We start from the raw sequence: 8,271 nt of genomic DNA on the forward strand, positions 1-8,271 counted from the left end.
AGCGATGGGCTTGCCCGAAGGGCAAGTTATAGAACAAGCATATGTTATCCTCCTCAAGCTTGACAAAAATAAAGAGGTACTGGTCAGAAATGACTGGGGAAAATTGGGAGAAACTCGAGAAAACTTTGATGGTAGCAAGTCGCTCTTAAACATGACACTTTTCCTCCGTACCACAATCGGGTTGGATTGTTTCATTCACCGGTCACATCACCATGGTCTCGCCATACCATCCATATTTGGGGTAATGCTACTGATCCATCGCATAAGTGTCGCCATATGTTCAAGAGAAGTCGTTCAGAGAAGTCAACCGTGTCCCATCCACTGTCGTACATTATCCTTCATCCTTTCATGACTGCCACCCTGAATCATATATCATCAGATCGTTTTCACCTCCATCAAAATCATTTGCTCCGTTCCGTGTCACTGATGTGGGATTCATTAAGGCCCTCCTTTGACGGATCGCTTCTTGTCGACATCAGCTCATTATCTAGGAAGTTGATCTAGGAACAACCCCTTCAGTACTTTGAAGCTTGCATGCCTCAATGGCAAGTTTCTCACTTACGGCGACAGGTATACATCAATGACCTTCGACCGAAAGATTTTGCGTGGTGTTCGACGCCAAGTCCTTTATTCACACCACGTGAATTGTACCGCAGTACCTTGAGGGTCATTATCATTATCGGTGATTCCTCTCGTGCTTGTTAACGGTTTACCTCATTGACCGGTAATCAAGCGATGTCTTTCCATGTTCGACTTCAGAACATTCCTCACATGGATCGACTTGTACTTAAAGTGAAGATCGAACGAGTTTGAAGACCCCGGATCTAGTTTCATCCATCCGGGCTGCGATATATATTCAGGAAAGATAAAGACATTGACATGTACATCATTGCAGCAGATAATCATCCTACCCCAAAGGATGATAATTTCATCAAAATTATCAGTCTACCATCAGACGATTGTCTGTTCTATGTACAGAAAAATGAATTTATAAAGCTGAGCATGGGAATGCCCGCCTCAGCTAGATCATGAAAGCAGTATGAAAAATAATGTATTGTATTGTATTGTATTACAGGTCTCCTCCCAGCAATGAATGAACTTCGGATCCTTCTGGTAAAGCATTTCACCCGATAAACGGCCTCATACTTTAGGGGTGTTGGGGGGAAAAGTATCTAATGCAGAATGCCTCTATCCCACTCTGAAGGTGATAGTACTTCAGCAACAACTGAATGCAAAGCTATTCAAAGTTTCTTCTTTATGAGATGAGAGAGGGAAGAAAAGGATGATCTACTAACCGTTATCTTGCGCTAATAGTCGATCCAGTCTTCACTCCTTGCTGCTTGCTCCTAGCTCCTTGCCCTTTCACCGGCCCAGCTACACACAGATCCTGTAAAAGCACAAGAAGAGGAAACTACAAGAAGCATACATCCATAATCGATTATAGGATTAGCATAAATCAAATATACAAGCATCTATTCATCATAAAGACACATGCATATAGAAGAACTTCAAATACTTTATTGATAATAGAAGTAAAGTTCTGAGAGAGTTACAACCACAATGGGCCCAATCCAGCAACACCTCCCAGCTGAAAGAAATCTCCTCTTCACCTCCTTCAAGCAAAACACCCAATAGCTCTATACACAAACCAACAGCACTTCCTTACTTGCACAAAATTCCAGCCTCCCTAGACCTCATGAGAGAGCTCTATATATAGGAGATTTGGAGAAAGGATGAGTCAGCTTGAGGCTGGCATAAAGCTGACTAGTGTCCTCTCCCACTTTAGTTAATCTTCAGTTCTTGAGTCCACTTGGAGAATCTTGCTTCCACATGGAGATCAAGACCCTCTTACTCATCATAGGGCGAATTCCTTGAACCAAGTGTCAGTTTGGAAGCTTCCTGGGCAGTTGACACCTTGCAGAATGACTGTGCAACTTGGCCAATCTCGCCCAGCGCAGGTAGCCTTCATTGATTTTGACCTTCAGCGCAGGTACAAGGAGGAGCAGTTGACATTCAGCGCAGATGCTCAGTGGAGAAGCTGACATGATCCAGAAATAGCCTGTTTTTGAGTGTTTTCAGGTGGAGAACTGATTTTCAGTGCTGTGGTTTGCAGACCTTGTTCCTCTAAGGGTGAGAACAACATGTTTAGGGACTTTGGATCCCTAAGATTATCGACATTTCATGCTCCATGCTGTTAGGCACAAAAATGTCTATAACAAGGGGGCAACTATTATAGACATTTTTGTGCCTTATAGCTATAAGCATGAAATGTCCATAATCTAAGGGATCCAAAGTCCCTAAACATGTTGTTCCTACCCCTAGAGGAACAAGGCTAACAAACCACAGCAATTCATAGAAGTTCTCCACCAGAAACTACTCAAAAACAAGTCAATTCAAGATCAATTCAGAGGCTCCACTAGCTATCTGCGTTGAAATGCAAAGTCTGCACTGGCTACCTGCACTGCAACGCAGGTAGAAGCACTACCAGGGTGCGCTGAGCGGGAATTGACAAATGGCAAGTTCATTCAACAAGGTGTCAAGACCCTGGAAGCTTCCAGAATCTTCCTCAATGACACTTGCCTCAGTGAATTCGACTAGTGATGAGTAAGAGGTTCTCAATCTCCAAGTGGAAGCAAGAACCTCCAAGTGGAAGCAAGAACTGACGGAGGGAGAGGACACTAGTCAGGTCTCAAGCTGACTCATCCTCTCTCCAAACATCTATATATGGATCTCTCCTCCATGAGATCTAGAGGCTGGAGTTTTGTTATTGCAAAGAATTGTTGTTGGTTTGAGGTTGGAATCATTGGGTGCTTAATGCTTTGAAGGAAGGTGAAGATAGGAATTTCATTTGCTGGGAAGGAGATGCTGGATTGGAGCCCTCTGGGTTGTATCTCTTCCTGAACCTTGTTATTCATCAATAAAGCTATCTTGGTTTCTCCTATATGCTGATGTGTCTTTGATGTATGATTGCATTAGTATGTTTAGTTTATTTCTAATCCTGAACTAGTTATGAATATGAATCTATGTCTTTGTGTAGTGTTCTCTTCTTGTAATCTTGCAGGAACCTGTTGAAGCTGGCCGAGCGAGGAGGCAAGTAGCTGGGAACTCTCAAAGAGAAGAGAAACGGGATCGAGGGACAAACGGAAGAAATCGGTTAGTCCATCCATCTCTCTTCATTCTTAATTCATAAAGGAAGAATACTAGAATAGCTGTTTCTGTTTGTTGCTAAGGCACTGTCACACCTTAGGTGGATAGGATCGTCCTGCATAGGCATTTTTCCCCACAACACTCAGTGAAGTTTAGGGGAGGCTAGCTCATCTACAATATCAATCCATATTAGCAAGATACATGTATATATACATAACCAGATCAATATGCCAACATCATGCATGACAACACCAACTGCATGTATAAATTCCCCCTATAGATCAATAGTGGGAATTTCTACATGGTATCAGAGCAAAGGTGATTAAGGTGAAGAACAATATACAAGAAGGAGAAGTTCGAAGTTTTGTTCTTGAATATAGAAATCGAGTTCTTATCACATCTCTTTTTCACCTATGGCATTCAATGGTTTAAGACTCGAGTATGCCCTTGATTATAGCTCGAATTATATAGCCTGCAAGGATCGCATGGAGGCAATGTTAGAGGATAACGGTCTAAAGGACTTCATTGATCAAGAAGTCCCCAAGCCAACTGATGTTACTCAACTGGCCAAATGGAAGAAATGTGTGGCTAGAGCATGGAGAATCCTCCTGGAGGGAGTTCAAGACCACATTGTCTCGAGCCTCCATGGCAAGCAGACTCCATTTTCGATGTGGAAAACATTGAAATATTTATATCAGAACAGTAGCGATCCGAGGAATCTAGCGCTGAAAGACAAGCTTCATAAGATAGAGTGTGAAAAGGGTGACACGATATATACATATTTGAACAAGCTCACAACCTGTAGGGATGAGATTGGAAGTGTAGCGATCACTACCGCTGATGATGACATGGTGAGTCTTGCACTCCTCAGTCTCCCTAAGAGCTGGCATAGCTACCAAGACTCGGTTAATGGGAGAGAAAAACTGCCAAATTGGGAACAACTTTGGTCAGATCTGATGCAGGAGGAAATTAGAAGAAGCAACAGAGATGGATCCTCATTGAAGCAAGATGATGAGGAAAATATAGCCTTAGTGAGTAAGGTGAGGAAAGGGAAAGGGAAGGCATCCCATCCCAAATTCGGTTCTTCCCATGGTGGGAAGAAGATTGACAAATTGAAAGTGTGATGCTTTCATTGTCATGAAGTGGGCCATTATGCTACAAATTGTCCATAGAAGAAATCCAAGAAGGGTTCCTCAAAGGGATCTGATGTTGAGGCACTGGCCTCATAGTTTGAGCTAGATTTCTCGCTTATGGCATGCATGGCTTCATCCATGGAGGGATGTGTGTGGTACCTAGACAGTGGAGCTTCATTCCACATGTCAGGTGAAAAGAATATTTTCAATACTTTGGAGGAGAAGGATCTCCAAATGCGGATCGAGAAGGGCGATGATGGAAAGTACCGTGTTTTAGGTGAAGGTATAATTGTGTTTCAGAGGGAACACGGAGCTCCCCTCACCCTGACTGATGTAAAGTATGTACCAGGTTTGAAGAAGAATCTTGTGTCTATCGCTATGCTAGAAGATAAAGGCTATGATGTAGTCTTTAGTCAAGGAAAGGTATTCCTGAGGCATATCGATATTGGATAGACAAAGTGAATAGGGGTTCAAGTCAATAATCTCTACAAGCTAGAGATAGAAAACTGTGATGCTTTGAGTTTCAAAGCTGAGTTGGTGCAGAGCCAAGATGTTGGCGAGATACGGCATAGAAGATTGGGCCACTTGCACCATGGAGCCCTGAAGATCATGCAGCAGATTTCTACTGGATTACCCAAGGGAAAACTTTAGCATATGACTACATGCAAAGGTTTTACCTTGGGTCAGTATGCGAAATCTTCCTTCCTGGATTGAGAAAGTAGAGCTAGAGCAATCCTAGAGTGAGTTCACTCAGATGTTTGTGGACCCTTCTCTACAACCTCCCCTGCTAAACAAAGGTACTATGTTATTTTTATTGATGATTTTTCTCATAGATGCTGGATCTATTTTATGCAAAAGAAGGATCAGACCTTCTTGAGGTTTTGTGAGTTTAAAGCCTTAGCAGAGAAAGAATCTGGAAAGAAAATAAAAGCCTTGCGTAGCGAAAATGGTGGGGAGTATGTCTCCCAGCAGTTTAAAGACTTCTGTGCTGCAGAAGGTATTAAATGGGAACTGACGGCACCCCATAACCCATAGTAGAATGGGGTGGCCGAAAGGAAGAATAGATCGATTGTGGGAGCATCTCGAGCGATGTTGCATGACCAAAGCCTACCACTGCATTTGTGGGCTGAGGCATGCAATACAACAGTATACTTGCAGAACAGAAGCCCGCACCATATACTGGGGATGAAGACACCTATGGAGGCCTTTTTCGGGAAGCGACCTAATGTAAGTCACTTCCAAATCTTTGGATCATCAGTTTATTGTCATGTGACCAAAGATGCCAGGAAGAAGATAGACCCAACAGCTGAGTTGGGAATACTTGTGGGGTACATGAATACACCCCACAACTATCGGGTGTACTTGCCTTCTACTCAAAGGACAGTGGTACGCAGGGATCTGAAGTTCAACGAGTAGAAAGCCATGCGCTTATCACTTGAGAGGGAGCTCAAGTTGCATGCAGATGAGGAACTTTCAGTTCTTAAGGATGAGGAGCCTCAGATTGATGTGGAGCAACCACATGTAGAGGATCTGGGAGTGGAGACATCCACTCATGCTGATACTTCCAGAGATGGGCGGAAACGCTCAACGGAAATTGACAGGTTGATGCTAGATGCGCGGGAGAATGTGGGACAGCCATCTTCTCAGTGCAGACAAAGGAGGTCACTCGAGCGGTACACTGGATACATGGCCCCGGTTGGGGAGTGTGTAGATACTGAAGCTTTTACATTCGAGGAGGCAGTGCAACAACCAGTTTGGGTTGATGCAATTGTAGAGGAGTACGACTCTATCATTCGGAACAGTGTGTGGGATGTTGTCCCAAGGCCTTAGGGCAAGTCAATGGTGAGTTCTAGATGGCTTTACAAGGTAAATCAAGCAACTAATGGCAGTGTTGAGAAACATAAGGCAAGGTTTGTTGCCCGGAGTTTCTCACAAGTCGAGGGGATCGACTACGATGAGACCTTTTCTCCCGTAGCAAGGTAATCATCGATTAGATCGATGTTGGCACTATCAACTCAGATGGGGTGGAAGATCCACCAGATGGATGTGAAGACAACGTTCCTCAATGGGAAGATTGAGAAGGAGGTGTACATTGAGCAGCCAGAAGGTTTCGAAACATTCGATTGTGAGTCGCATGTGTGCAGACTCAAGAGGGCTCTGTATGGGTTGAAGCAAGCACCCCGTGCTTGGTACACCATGATCCACAGCTATTTCACTAGTTTGGGCTTCACCAAGAGTCAATCAGATGCGAACCTTTACCACATCATGGTAGAAGGTAAACCATTTATGATTGTTGTTTATGTCGATGATCTAATTTTGACAGGTGATGATCAACTGATACAGTCTTGCAAGGAGGACCTTGCAAGAGAGTTCAAGATGAAGGACATGGACCTTATGCACTACTTTCTAGGCATGGAGGTGTGGCAAAAAGATGGGGAAGTATTTGTGTCTCAAGGCAAGTATGCCAATGAGATACTTAGGTGCTTTCACATGGAGAAGTGCAAGCCCATGCAGACTCCTCTAGCTGGGAACTAGAGGAAGGAGGATGCTACTTCAGGTGAGCTAGTAGCTTCTACTATTTATCGGCAGCTGGTGGGTTCACTTATGTATCTGGTGAACACCTGACCCAACTTAGGCTTTGCGGTGAACCAGCTGAGTCAAGCTATGGTTCAGCCTACCAATTTGTTTTGGAAGGCAGCGAAGCATGTGCTGAGATGCCTCAGAGGCACATCTCAGCTTGGATTGTGGTACAAATGGACAGAGGGAGTGAAGCTTCACAGCTTCACAGATTTGGATTGGGTAGGAAGTCCATCATACTAGAAGAGCACTTCTGGAGGAATCTTCAACCTTGGTTCAGCTACAATTTCCTGGTACAGCAGGAAATAGAGATCAGTTGCACTTAGCTTAGCAGAGGCTGAATACAAGGTTGCTAGTTAGGCTGCATGTGAGGCCATTTGGATACGGAAGATTCTAGTGGGATTGTTTGGTCAGATGATGGATCCTACAGTGATCTACTGTGATAACCAGAGTTGTATCAAACTCTCGGAGAATCCAGTTTTTCATGACCGGTCCAAGCACATAGATATCCGGTATCACCATCTTTGAGATTGTGTGGTCAAGAGGATCATGTTGTTGCTATATGTTTCAACCAAGGAATAGTATGCAGATATCTTGACTAAGGCATTGTCAAGATGCAAGTTCAAGTTCCACAGAGATAGGATTGGGGTTACTGATAATCCCTTTCTTGTTGAGAGGGAGTGCTGAAAATAGCAACAAGAAATGCTAAAAGTAGAATTGCTAAAAATAGCACTACTATAAATAGAAGTTTAGCCCGTGTTGATCTTAGCAACAATGGATGGAAAAATGGAAGTGCTAAAAATAGCATTCTATAAATATCATTTTGGGATACCTTCCTATTTTAGTCAATCCCTAAACTAAAATAGTGAAGTAAAATTCGAATTTGATATTAACAGCAGTTTGTAAAATAATTAATTAATTCATCTTGAGTTAATTAGTTAAGGAAAATCAAACTTGAAGTCTATATGGGGACATGCAACAGTTTCTCCATTAATTGAGGATTTTATACATCAGTTAAAGGATAAGGATGAGTTGTAATTATGAGCTATAATTAGTTGGCTCAGTTAACTGAGTCAAGTCCAATTATATTGATTTAAACAGTTTGTTTAAATTAATGTGAGTTTAGTTAGTTAATTCTTGCATAAATGTAACTACTACACTTCAGATAACTGAGTATTCTCTCATAAATAACTCATGCATGTCAGTTCAAACAGAGACCCAATTGAGATCAGATGGAGGGGAAGTTTACTATCAGTTGCTAGAATATTCCATTGTGAATATTCCTTGCATGCAGAAGGAATTCTTTCCTTGAGGATTGCGCAGTTACTTCTTCAAGCTCAGTGAGTGTGATGAGGCCAATTCACACGTGACATCATTGGACCCCAAGAAAAATTGCACAAGGAAATAGGAGGCT

Source organism: Pinus tabuliformis, chromosome 4_2, assembly GCF_031772625.1.
Source record: "Pinus tabuliformis cultivar Carrire ecotype Pingquan chromosome 4_2, CPIR1, whole genome shotgun sequence".
NCBI classification, from domain to species: Eukaryota; Viridiplantae; Streptophyta; class Pinopsida; order Pinales; family Pinaceae; genus Pinus; species Pinus tabuliformis.